Source organism: Ochotona princeps, chromosome 16 (genome assembly GCF_030435755.1).
Source record: "Ochotona princeps isolate mOchPri1 chromosome 16, mOchPri1.hap1, whole genome shotgun sequence".
Lineage (NCBI taxonomy): Eukaryota > Metazoa > Chordata > Mammalia > Lagomorpha > Ochotonidae > Ochotona > Ochotona princeps.
Window position 1 is genome coordinate 22,832,235 of NC_080847.1, and position 14,111 is coordinate 22,846,345.

At 41.1% G+C, this 14,111-nt stretch overlaps 1 pseudogene; it reads right to left on the reverse strand.

The window, feature by feature from the left end:
- Positions 1-12,941: 12,941 nt before the first annotated feature.
- On the reverse strand, positions 12,942-13,204 carry LOC101521867 (chromatin target of PRMT1 protein-like; annotated as a pseudogene).
- Between the last annotated feature and the right edge of the window lie 907 nt (positions 13,205-14,111).

Below are 14,111 nucleotides of genomic sequence, written 5' to 3' on the forward strand. Positions count from 1 at the left end.
AAAATTTTTGTCTATTCTTTCTTATTTGTTTTTGTGTATAAAATTTGGTTTCAGCTTGCCTAGCTCCATGGAAAATTTGTTGATATTCTTGTTGGGACTGAGTTTAATATGTCAGTCAATTGAGAAAGTTGATTTTGAATCATCCTGTCAAAAATTAGAGGATATCCTTCCATGTGTTCAAATCTACCTGTTTCATTGAGGAATGCATTTCACATTTTATTTTGCTTAATTTAATTACCGTATCAATTTTCACTGTAGTTACTATCCCGTAGCCTTCTTGTTATTGCCATCTCATCCTTCTGCTTATCTTAACCCTTGCTTCTATTTCTTTATTTCCTTTTCTTTTAAAAAATGATTTATTTATTTTTATTGGAAGGCAGATTTACAGAGAGGAGAGACAGAAACAAAGACCTTTCGGGCCCGGCATGGTGGCCTAGCGGCTGAAGTTCCCGTCTTGAGCGTGCCGAGATCCCATATGGGTGCCAGTTCTAGTCCCGGCAGTTCTACTTCCATTCCAGCTCCCTGTTTATATATATTAAAAAAATAAATAAATAAAAAGGACAAAAAAAGAAAAAGATCTTCATTTGCTAAATTGAAAAAAAAAAAAAAGGCCCAGCACAGTACCCTAGTGGCTAAAGTCCTCGCCTTTCATGTGCTGGGATCACATGTGGGCACAGGTTCTAAGGTTCTAATCCTGGTGTCCCTGATTTCCATCCAGCTCCCTGCTTGTTGCCTGGGAAAGCAGTCAAAAGTGGCTCAAAACCTCTGGACCCTGCAGCTGAGGGGAAATCTGGAAGAAGCTCCTGGCTCCCGCTTTGGATTGGTTCAGCTCTGGCTGTTAGGCACTTGGGGTGTGAATCAGTGGATGGAAGATCTTTCTCTCTGTTTCTCCTCCTCTCTGTGTTTCTGACTTTCCAGTAAAAATAAATAAATCATAAAATTTTTTTTTCTAGTTCACTCTCAAATGGCCCCAATGGCTGGAGCTGAGCAGATACAGTGCCCGGAGCCAGGAGCTTCTTCCTGTTCTCCTCTGCAGATGCAGGGTCTAAAGGCTTTGGGTTACCCTCTGCTGGTTTCTCAGGCCAAAAGCAGGGGGCTGGATGGGAAGTGGAGCAACTGGGACATGGGATGGCACCCATATGGGTTCCCAGTGCTCGCAAAGGAAGGATTAGCCAGTTGAGTCATTGTGGTTCTATTTCTTAATGATCCAGTTTCCCCCTATACCGTTTATGATTCTGTAGTTTTTATTTTTGAATTTCTCTCCCTTTGCTCTTACATGATAATCTCTACAAAAAGTGACCTGGAAAGGAGTTTTGTTAATGGGAATGCTGGCTGGGTTGGAGAATCCTGCGTGGCAGGAGCTACAATCTCCATCGTAGGGCCTAGATGGAACTAGAGGTCTTCAATGGGAAGCTGATCAATTACTCAGGAATGAGACACTGAACACAGATGGGGCTTCCCTTCAAAATGACTCATAACAGAATCAGAAAAATAAGGATATGAGATGAGAAAAATAGGCAAAAATCCTGGAATTAAGGTGATGAAGCAGTGCAGTAGAATGAGCCTAGAGAATGGAATCAGGCTGACTGAATTTGATTAGCTCTGTGATTTCCTGGCAGGTTGAACCTGTTCCTTGTATGTGAGAAATATTAGCAGTACCAGTTTCAGGGCTGCTGTAAAATACTTCATATCTATTAGATATAGATATAAACCATCATTTCTCTTATCTGAGGGTTCCACATCTGTAGATTCAACCAATTCCATGTTCAAAACATTTGAAAAAAAAAATTATCTACATGGGCCTGGCGCGGTAGCTTAGTGGCTAAAGTCCTCACTCTTGCATGCACCAGCATCCCATATTGGTGCTGGTTAGTATCCTGGCTGCTCCACTTCCCATCCAGTTCATTGTTTGAGGTCTGGGAAAGCAGTGAAGGATGAACCAGGGCTTTGGGACCCTGCACCCACATGGGAGACCCGAAAGAAGTGCCTGGCTGTTGGCTTTGGATCAAATCAGCGCTGACCTTTGCAGCCACTTGGAGAGTGAGTCAGCAAATGGAAGATCTTTTTCTCTGTCTCTCCTTCTTTCTGTAAATTTGACTTTCAATAAAAATAAATCTTAAAAAAATTATCTGCACTGAAAAGATGCTTTCTTTTCTTGTTATTTTCTAAACAATTGAGTACAGCTATTTACTTAGCATCTACATTGTATTAAGTATAAGCAACCAAAGGATGATGTAAATTATACAGGATAATGTGTGTATGTTATATGCAATTCTATGCTATTTTATATAATGTGCTTAAGGAATATGTAAACTTTGATATTCACAGGGGATCCTGGAACTGATCCCCTGTGGATACTGAGGAATAAACACACATTTGTAGTATGTGGATCAATAAATAATATAACATTACATCACACAACTCAGACTAGAAAAAACTATGCTATAATAAAATGTATTCCTTTGAGCTGTAACTGGAATTGTTCTGCTCTTCCCTCATTATCCCAGAACTGTTGAACATCTTTTGGTGTTTGTTGGAGAGGGAAAGAAGCAGCTGGTCAATATGCTTCTACTAGGGGCTGTGTCTGGGAACTCATGGCTTCTTTTTTTTTTTTTTTTTTTTTTTTTTTTTTTTTTTTTTTTATTAATTATTATGCATTATGTGACAAAGCTTCTTTTTTTTTTTGTATAAACATATATTTTTATTGCATTTCATTTTATAACAGCGTTTCTTAGGCTCTGATGTTCCCCTATCCCCTCCCCGAAGCCCCCCCCCCCATGGTGGATTGCTCAACCTTATTGCAGTATTACAGTTCAAATCTAGCCTTCTTTCTTTCAATGCAAGCATGTGCCATGCATAGAGTCCATTGTCTTATTGTCCAGCTCAGTTCAACAGTTTCTTGGGGAGACCAACTCTGGTCTGAAGACATAGCTGGCAGAATATCATTCATCCAATTAAATGCCATAACATAACATCAACAACAGTTTGCAACATTATGGGGTTAATTAACATTGTAATGAGTGAATGATATGTTAGACAATGCGAGTTCTTAACCACATACTGAGACTATTTCATTAACATTTCAATTATAGTTTGTGTACAACTGGTTTCTATCCATCTTAAATTGGCTATAGGATACCGTTCAGCTATCTCATGTCTATTTTCATTTTACTGTTTGGCAGTTTATTGTGTTGAAGCATAATTTTTACTGAAATTGGCAGATTTTAGGGTGAACTCATGGCTTCTAATGTTGGGTAGAAGACTGCAAGCTTATAAAGATTTTGCTATCCTTGTTTAATGGATGATGAATCCCATGAATTTAGGGGATGTTGTGCATGGACATGTTCTTTCCTGGGACCTTCCTCCCTGTTGGTTTGATTATTTTGATTGGATCTTTTCCAGCTTGATCTGTAGGAAACTTTTTTTTTTAAGATTTACTTATATTTATTGGAAATTAAGATCAGATTTATGGAGGGAAGGAGAGACAGGGAAAAAGATCTTCCGTACGCTATCCACTCCCCACATGGCCCCAATGGCCAGAGCTGAGCCGATCCAAAGCCGGGAGCCAGGATCTGCTGCTTCTAAGTGAGTGCAGCATCCCAAGCCCCTGGGCTGTTCTTCACTGCTTTCCAGGCCATAAGTAGGGAGCTGGATGGGAAGTGGAACATCTGGGACATGAACTGGCATTTATGAGATCCCGGTGGTTGCAAAGTGAGGATTTAGCCATTGAACCATCACACAAAGCCCCGTGAAACTGTTTTGACATTGGTGAACAACCAACGGAAAGGAAGGCAGGGCAGAAGAAAGTAATGTTTTGATTTGTGTTGTATTGGCATGGATTTTGTCATTTGCAAAGGATCATAGCAAATACTGGCTTAGGGATGAGCTATATGGATGTGTGATGGATCATCTTAAATATTTACTTTAGTACTAAAGCAGTAAGATTTTAGGTAGGAGGTAAAGGACAGTAAGATTTGTAGTCCTAAAAGGACTGCAAGTTTACACCTTAATATCTGATGGGGGAGTGTATTAGCATATAGTTCTGGGGGCAGTCTAACTTAACAAAGCCAGTGGAATTATAAGTGTGCTTGGAAAGGTCTGGAAATCATGAGAATTCCACTTAAGAAGAAGAAATCAAAGAACTGTTATATTGCCTCTCATCCTTTTGGCTAAGATCAAGTGAAAAAACTATGATTTAGGAAATAAGTATAATTACTGTTGACAGGAGCAAGGAAAGAGAGAAGAAAGCCCAAGGAAAGAATGGAGGGACAAAGTCAATAAAATGAAGTGATAGAAAGGTCAAAAGTCAAGTCAAATTTTATTTTATGTAATTCTGATTAATCTTATTTTATGTAAATTTGATTAATCTATCACAAGAGCAAGAACAAGAGTGAGAGTGAGAGAGTGAGGAATCTTCCTGCTATGTGCAGTTTTACTCCCAAATGGCTGCAACAGCCAGATCTGAGCCAGGACAAAGCCAAGAGCAAGGAACTCCATTCTGGTCTGTCACATGAATGATTAGGTTATGGATGCCACTGTCACATGGCAGCTTAACTTTTTGCTCCACAATACCAGTCACTATCCCATAATTTTTTGTAGAGCATGTGAAAAGTTAAAATTTTCCTGACTTGAGTTACCTCTTCTTAAATTTCTTTTTCCTGAGTATGAAAGAGCAGTAAACCTTAAAATAACCAAATAACAGTAAATCAATAGAATAGAGACAAGCTTAAGTGTCTGGACTAGAAAATTAGTCTTTGAATAATCAAGTACAGGGTGCATTATAATCTTCATATGGGCACAGTAATTAGACTTAGAAGTTTTTACTATGATGTTGTAATTTGTATGTGTGGGTGTGATGCTAGATAGTTTGGGTACAATATAATTTTAAAGTTAGCAACAAAAGAATTGATCTTGTGTTTTCTAAACCTGGTCATCTTGGTTTATATTTATGGGAACTCCAGAAGGATAAAAAAAAGGTGTGGACACACTTTAGAGATGACCACAGGTGCTCTGTTGCTTTAGTAAGGGAAGTCCTTCACCCGTAATATTGTGAATGTGTGTAGTGTGTAATCCTCAGTGCAGCTTAAGACTCATTGCTGTGAGATACAACTGACACCCAATTATAAATTATAAACAATTATTTGGATTCTCATAGTGCATTTAAGATTATAGCTTTATGTTTACTTATAAAAAATATCACAAACCAAACAAAGAACTTACTAAACATGCAGTGTGTGCTCAAACTAATTTAAAGCAGTAACAACAGGCAGATCCCTTGTGATTCTCAAAATGTTCCTTTTTTTCCTCTGCAGCGTGAATTCAAAATGGTCAGCTTTAAAATTAATGTCTTTTCTAAGTGTTGCCGCTTTCTGGACCTTGTATTTTTATAGACCAAGAGAAAAATAAAATTGAGAATCCTAAAGTATGACATTTCAAAACTCAGGTTTAGGAGTTGCTTTGGTTAACAGTTAGGATATCTGTTTTGTTTGAATTACAGTTGCAAGTTCAGTTGTTTGCTGAGACATCTAGAAAGTGGAATCTTGTGGCCTGGCGGCGTGGCCTAGCAGCTAAAGTCCTCACCTTGAATGCCCCAGGATCTCATATGGGCGCCGGTTCTAATCCCGGCAGCTCCACTTCCCATCCAGCTCCCTGCTTGTGGCCTGGGAAAGCAGTTGAGGACGGCCCAATGCATTGGGACCCTGCACCCGCATGGGAGACCTGGAAGAGGTTCCTGGTTCCCGGCTTTGGATCAGCGCGCACCGGCCCGTTGCGGCTCACTTGGGGAGTGAATCATCGGACTGAAGATCTTCCTCTCTGTCTCTCCTCCTCTCTGTATATCTGGCTTTCCTAAATAAATAAATAAATAAATAAATAAATAAATAAATAGTTTCACATAATTGAAATTCTTCATTTTCTGTAAATGTTTGATTTAAAGAAGTTCATCCCATTATAAAATATGATTTTCTTATATAGAAACGCGAGTCTCTGTTAAACTCATTATATTAAATGAAAGACTCCTGAATAAATATGCCCCTCCATTACCAGCATATACAGAGGCAAAAGAAAATAACGGAGGCAGTGTTGGAGAATGGTGCAAGCTCGTTTCCTTTTTGTATTAATTAAAGAGGTGTTAGGGTTCAGTTCCTGGCTTCTGCCTGGCCCAAAAATTGCAGCCACCTGGGGAGTGAACCACCAGGTAGAAGATTTTATATCTCTCTCTGTTTCTTTCTGTCTGTATAGTTGTGCTTTTCAAATAAATATATCTCCCTCCCAATTTTCCCCTCTTAAATATGTAAATCTTAAGAAAAGTAATTTATTTTTATACTTGGTTTTGTTGGAGTACATCAAGCTTAGAGGGTATGAAAAATTTACACTCACAAAGACATTTGTTTCTTAAGATATTCAACTGTACTACTGACTTCCAATTTGAACTCTGAGTGTTGAGGGTTGGTAGATCCTGTAAGCAGAACTGATTTCCTAAATAAATCCAAGGTGTACCTTCTATAGTTGCATAAGAAAGAGGATAGTGTTATTTGCATTAAAATAGTGGGTTTTCTAAGCTGACTTGGGAGGAGTTGGGAATGTCAATGATTTCATCGTAAGAATGAGTCTCAGTTTTATTCCTTTTAGGGCATAGCTTTTGCACTTTGTAGCAGCTGCGGCATAAACCAAGTACCCTTTGGACAAAGGCAGTAGAAATGACAAACCTCATTCAGAAGCCAAGTGAACTCTCCCTTCTACTTTTCTCTGTTAGAAAAAAGTCCATCATCTTAAAGTCCACTGTTGATAAAAAGAAAAAAAGTTCCATAGTTCATCTCTAGTTAGAAACTTCCCATCTTCCTGTTGCCACTGTGACCTGCTGATCAATATCAACTACTGGTTCTGGGTGTCAATGAAACTGTCAGTTAGTAAGGCACAATGATCATTACAATCCACATTAAGCCTCTAAATGAATGAGATTAGTAAATATATCTCATATATTTGATTTATTAACAGTAACATCTTTAAAATATGTGTAGGATGATCCCATAACATATAATCTGCTCCCCAGTGTGGCTTTTATTACTTTGTGCCCAGTGTACCCATCTCATTCTTCTTGATATTGCTCCCAGTTATTAGGATGGTGCCTTGCAAATGCTAGCTTGCAATAAACACATCTTAAATGAAAGGATAAACTGGTGTTTGTTGCTTATATTTAAGTCTTAATGCTGTGTCTGAAATACTGTAATGAGTCTGGTGGACGAGCAGCATGTGTGTGAAAGTGCCAGCAGGTTCTGCTTTCTATTTCTTTGTGTGCAGTGAAGAACTACACAGCATTTCAGGAGTGGATGTGGTTGAGAGGGCTGAAGAATGGTGGTTGCTTCCTTTTCTGCTTGCAGTGTCCTACGTGATGATACTACAATTTTTATTTCTGTTAGCCTAACAGGGACTACAACACAACTCCAGGGGTCCTCATATAATTCTGATAGTTCATTCTTTTACAGAAAAGATTAGATTATTCTAGTCCAAATACACTTATACTGCATCTGCCATTCTCCTGCTCACTCTTGCTGTGAATGGTTTCTGTAGCCTTGACAATAAACTACCCAGAAGCACTTAGTGTTGTCTTCAATGGAGATGCATTGTTTACTTGTGCTTCAACATTATTTATGAGTGCTGAATTGTGTCAGTGGTCACATTTAGTCCTTATGGACCTCATACTAATACTTACTCATCTCACTAAGCCTTGGTTTGTTCTTATTAATGTTCCCCCTTGAGATCAGATTTAAAGAGACAGTAGGTCTCTTTGCATAAGGACGATTCCTGTGGTTTACATTTGCTTTTCTTTGATAGAAAAATAGATCTGCATTCTATAAAAAAAATCTGGCTAGAGTAAGGCTAGTTGTCTGGGATTTTCTGTATCTAATAGAGCAAATTTAATGATTCAAGAGAGGTCTGCTGGATATTGCAACTCAGGACCTTGAAAAGATACACTGTGTTAATTTTCTGAACTTGGTCTCCTAGGCTGAATAACATTGTTTTGGTAATGCCTCTGCTGATTTAACTGCAATTATTCGAGTATCCAGCACCTTGAATTCAACAAAGAAAGGGAATCCTAGCAGGTTAGAGAGTTACTGAATTCTGATGGGACCTATCCCCTATAGAGGAAACTGGCTAGTAGGTGCAGAGTCATTTCTACAGGATGATGAACTGCAAACCTCTTGACACAGTATTGAGACCATTTTGCCCTCTGGTTCTTACCTTCAAACCCTAACCTCTGTGTACCACCCCCTTCTCTCCTGCCTTCCAGGTGCACTAAAATATTTTCAAGCCATATTCTCTGTCTACTCTGGGCTGAACTATACAAGGGCTTTCTGTCTGAAATATTGCCTGTTTTCCTTACCTCTGCCTCACTGTCTGTGATGACAGTAGTAGTAGTTAGGTGCTGTGCTAAGTAGGACTTTCATGGATTCTTCCATTGAATTTTTGTAACAACCCATGGGTTGTTTTTAATCTCATTTCACAGATAAAAAGACTGAGGCTTAATAAGTTTAAGAGCCTTACTCAGGCTCACACAGCTGTTAAGTAGTAGCATCGGGAGTCACAGCTCAGTAGTCTCACTAGAACATTTTCTAAATTTCACTGCCTCCTGGCATGTGAAAATAATGACCTCCTTGTCATTATTTAGGCATTACTTGCTCTAAAATCTTTCCTAGTGGATTATGTGCCTTTCCTGTGTTTGCTCCTATTACACCTGCCATTTCTCTATTTGTATTACTTACCATAAAACTCCTCTGCATTGCTTGTTTATTTGTCTGTATCACCTCTTCCCCAGAGCCTCTGAGGCCAGCAGTGCAGCATCTTGTCTGCTTTTATTGCCATTTTTACCCCAGGAATTATTGGGAAGCTTTGTATTCAGCAGGAGCTCAATAAATGTACCTTTTGACACAACTTAATTCTGTTAAAAACTCTAGACAGTTGTTTTGACAGGAAGAGGTTAATTTCAGTCTTACTGATTTCAGACTTTAATGAAGGAAATAGTCAATAATTTCTCCTTTTTCTGAGACTCCAGAATTATGTGACTAGATTGAGGCTTTCTTGTGGTTAACAGGGCTTACTCATGAGTCAAGGCCATCACTCAATCAGGTTTTTTGCTCATTTCAGCTAGCCCTTTTCTTGCATTAAGTTCTTGTTACACAAAAAGATGAATCAGGAAGTGGCATGTTGCTCTGTAGCAAGATTCATCAAAAGATCCTCATTTTTCATTTGGCTTGTTACCTAATATATAATAGTAAAGCTAGAAAAGACATAGGACTGTAACTCACCAACCCTTTTAAATTAAGAGAGAAAACTGAGGCCTACAGAAGCACAAATTCATCTGCTAGTTAGTGGCCACACAAGAGCTACCATCCATACCTTTTATTTATTTGCTGCACTTATAATATGAATACTATACAAAACCTTTTTTTTGAATTTCATATTTATAGGGATAAATATGTTGTCTTTATAACAATTTTTATAACTCATCTCAGCTCGGCAGAACAGAAACAAGAGGTTTAAAATATCTTACTAAAGTCAAATGTTTATTCAGAAAATTATATACTACATGATGAGCTTTCATCAAATGATTACATACATGTAATCAGCACCATGATTTGTGGTAACTAATATAGAGTACCAAAACATGTAATGTATATGAGCAAGATTGACATTTTGAGATTTGATTATTATTTATAGCCCTGTTTATACTCTGGAGAAATAGTGAATTCTCTTCTTACTACTTGTCAAATTCTTTATTTAATGAAGGACTAACCTTGAGATTATGAACAAAATTAAAGCAATGTCATTGCAAAATTAAAATAAAAAGAAGGAAAGGAAAAGCGAATCTGGACCTCCTCAGCGCGCCATGCGGCCGGAGTGGGGGAGGAGCTAGGAGGATCCGGGTGGAGGCCTGAGCGTCTCAACCCCCGGGCAGCCATGCTGCCCTGAGGGCTCGGGTTCCCCGCCACGATTCCAGCCTAGCACAGCCAGGCTTACCACCATGTACATACATACGTACGTGCATGGGGTGAGCGGCTCGCGGGCGGCCAGTGCGCCATTTGGCGCTGGGCTGCGTCTGCTGGCTGCCTGGCCAGGAAATTCTGGAATCTGGTTTCTTTGATATGCTGCATGAGTCGCTCCATGCTGAACCCACAGTTCTCTGAGAATGTGTATTAGTCCTTAAGATTTTCAATGGCAGTAAATCTTCCTGTGAAGACCGTGTAGTCACTTTATAGTGCAGATTGCCAACACCAGTTCATTCAAAAGGCAAAATTCCGGGCTTGTCCAGCAGGATACCCCATTACCTGATAGGATGAGGGATCAGCAGAGGGGTCACAGAAGGCAAGACTATGACATTGTCTGGCATTCAAGAACCATACCCGGGGCTAAAATGTGTCAGGTATGTGTGGACCAATCCCCGTGGAAACTCTGACCCCACTGGATGGTTTAGAAGGGCCGTTGGAGTCTATGCAGGAGACATGACAGTCTATGGGGTGCGCTGGGCTGACCCAGAGCAACCTCTGGTATACTTAACACTGGCTGGGAACAGGCCTGGTTGGGGAGCTTGGGGGAGGCCTTGGCTGGGTGGAGCTTACCACTAAGGGGCGCAGGAACTGGAAGGGGGCTGAGTTCTGTTCGGGTCACAGTTGTAATCCCTTGGCACAAATATGGATTCAGACTTGACGCACCATGCCAGGTTAGACCACAACACAGTTTGGTGCTCCGGAGGACCAGGGTAGATGTGGGACAGGCTCGGCTACGTTTCAACCCCAACTGAACCATATATGAGCTATATGTGGGTATGGACGAGCCATGGCTGGGTTGAACCTCTCAACAGCAGGAACCAGAATGGGTTGAAGAGCGGTGCTGGCCAAAGGACCTGCTGGTATGCATGAAGCCTGACACCAGGAAGGGGTCTGATGGAGGAATCTGAACAGTTCCTCTGACAGGACACTGACCCTACAAATAAACGCAGGAAGTATGGAGGTAAACAACCCAGAATAGTCTTTGGAAAGTGACCCACTGGCATACATTTGGTTCGGGTTGGGGGCAGACCAGGCTGAGTCAGTTCACGTCATCCACTGGCAAATCTGAGCGCTGGAACTGTGTGGGGGCCTTGCCAGGTTTGGTTGCGATAAAAACAGTACAAAACACAAAATGCCAAGGTGAAATGGCCTGTGCCAGTAGGGAATGCAGCACCCAACCAGCACAACTCCCACTGGTTTAGGTGAGGGACGAGTGTGTGATGGGCAGGTCCGGGAAGAGCTGCAATACTCATTGGTTCCAATGGAGGTCGGGGCTCAGAATAGAACCAACCCAGGGGGTAAAACCACCAGCTGATCGGAGTGATGGACTGTGGCAGGTACTGTGCTTACTAGTAGTGCATGTAGGAGCCTGGACTGGGAACACCTCAAAGTTTCTTTGGGGATTCCCCTGAACAAAATGGAGGAATCAAAACATTAACCAAGAAAAGATAGAAGATGGAGTAGATCAATCAACCACCTCAGCTATATGTTTGCAGCGAAAAACTGGACAAGGGGAAACTCTAAGATGGACTATGTCAATCAGTGGACTCTGCACCAGTCTCATCATACCTGGATTGTTGCTGATGATATGTTGGAGCTTCTAATTGATCGAGGTGACGCTCTGCTGGCTCTGCCTTTAAACCTGAGAGGGCCTCCCTAGGAGGCTGTTGAACTTGACTGGACAAGTGGGATGCTGGACTCTGTATGGTGTGAGCTTGTAATTAGGGAATCCCAACGGAACTTGAGCTGTGGTTATGCATCAAGGTGAAGGAATTCACCATGGGGGAGGGGTTTGGGGTGAAGGAGGGAGAATCCCAGTACCTATGAAATTGTGTCATGTAATACAATGTAATTAATGAATAAATGAATAGAAAAAAAAAGAAGGAAAGGAAGAGAGTGGGTAGGGGAATGTAGAGGGAAGAAAAAATAGAGTGGGAAATATCATTACGCTCTTAAAGCTATAGATATAAAATGCTTGAAGTTTGGTTTCTTTTTAACTGTTATCTCAGAGTTATTTACAGATGTGGTGACTTCTAGCAGGAGTCTCTCACAGGATGGAGAGTAGGCTTCAGTCCCTGGGCTTGGGATCTGTCTGCATCAGGAGGATATCCAACTCAGCATCCAGGTGTCCTTTGGGTTTCAGTGTGTGCGTATCTAACTAGTTGTCTGCTCCTTGTTCAATAAAGAGTGTATAAGGACACTCCCCCTGTTTCATAGCCTCTGTTTCTGCCTCCAAAATCCCCTCTTCTCTAACTATAATACCCTGACCTCTGCCATTAATTCTACTGCAATCTAACTCCATGCCTTAGGCCCCTTCTTCCAGCAGGTCCCAAACCTTGGCTACTATTTCTTCTTCTTCTCCCCACCCCTTTTTTTGGGGGGTAAGATTTGTTTATTTCTACTGGAAAGTCATTTCCATAGAGAGAAGGAGAGATGGAAAGATCCCCCATTTGCTGGTTCACTCCCAAGCGGCCACAGCAGGCCACACTGGGCAGCTCTGAAGCCAGGGGCCACGAACCACAAACTTCGTCTGGCTCTCCCATGCAGATGCAGGGTTTCAAGGCTTTGGGCCATTTTCGTCTGCTTTCCCAGGCCACAAGCAGGGAGCTAGATGGAAAGTGGAGCAGCCAGGACATGAACTGACACCCATAAGGGACTCCAGCACATGCAAGGTGGAAATTTAGCCGCCTGGTCACCACGCTGTGCCCCACTACCTCTTATTAAGCCCATTTGGAGAACTATGGCTCATCCACCTCAGTGCAACGTCTTGCTTCCCCCTAGGTAGGGTCCTGATAGCATGTTCCTATATAGTCTTCCTCTGAACTGGCTTTTCTGAATTATGGACAGGCCTTGTCCGCGGGTTGCTTTCCTGGCCAGGGCTGCTAAGGATTAGCCTTACTGTGCTTGAATGTTACCGTTACCCAAGCACTGCTTTAAGCTCTGCTTAACTTTAAATGCTGCCTGGACAGAGGGTTTGCTGTCCATCTGCTGGGCCAGTCTTCTGTTTCTGGCACAGGCTAGCTGCCATTATTGCTGCATCAAACCTGACTATTTACTGGCATGGATTGTTTGTTCTTCAACATATTAGGAAAGCAGTCATTTACTGGCATCTTAGTGATGCTTAATAGTACAACTTTCTGTGCTGACTGTGCAGCCATCTTCAAGTCAGAAGAACCAAAGGAAACACACACCTGTGCTTCTCCTGAGGCTGCTGCCATGGCAGGTCAGGGACTAGCTGAAACTCAGTGATGGTAGAGGGATTCCTGTTAACTACATGGTACATAACTTGTAGAATATGTGGATACTACTTGTTGGCCAACTAGCCTGACCTTCTCTGTCACTGGTGTTACCCCAGCTGCAGTTAACAACTCCCTCTCACTCTCCAAAATAATTACAGGTTTACCTGAATAGGATATCCTTATGAGATGTGGATGGAGAGAGTATTTTAAATGGTTTTGTGTTGCTATAACAGAACATCATAGAGGTTAATTTATTTAAGAGAGAGACGAAAACAAAGACAGGAGAAAGAGAGAGAGAGAGAGAGAGAGAGATTTATTTCTTACATTTCTGGAGGCTGGAATGGTAGCATGAGGTACCAGAATCTGCCCAGAGCTCTCTTGCTGTGTCATCTGCTGGTGGAAGGAAGAAGGGCAGGAGAACATGTGTGGAAGGCCCAGAGAGAAAAGGAGTCCCTTTCACCATAAATCTGTTTTCACAGAAACTAACCTATTTCCAAGTAACATTTCTCTTTCTGAGGGCTGAGCCCTCTAAGAAGCTCACAATCACTATTGCACTGGGGATTAAATTTCCAGTATGCGAATTTGGGGAGTCACATCAAAACCATTGACAAAACAGTTTTATTTCCATGTGGAACTCTCAAAACTTCTGAATACTTTTTAAAAGCATATATTTGCCTCTTGTTTTTGGGTAATGATATGCTTTCTTATTTGAATAGCCACTTCAGTTGGTAACATGCTAATGTACTTGACTAACATGTTATGCCTTCTTCAAGGCTGAGAATGGTTCATTTGTGTACTATGGATAATTTTACCTTTTTCTTTTTTG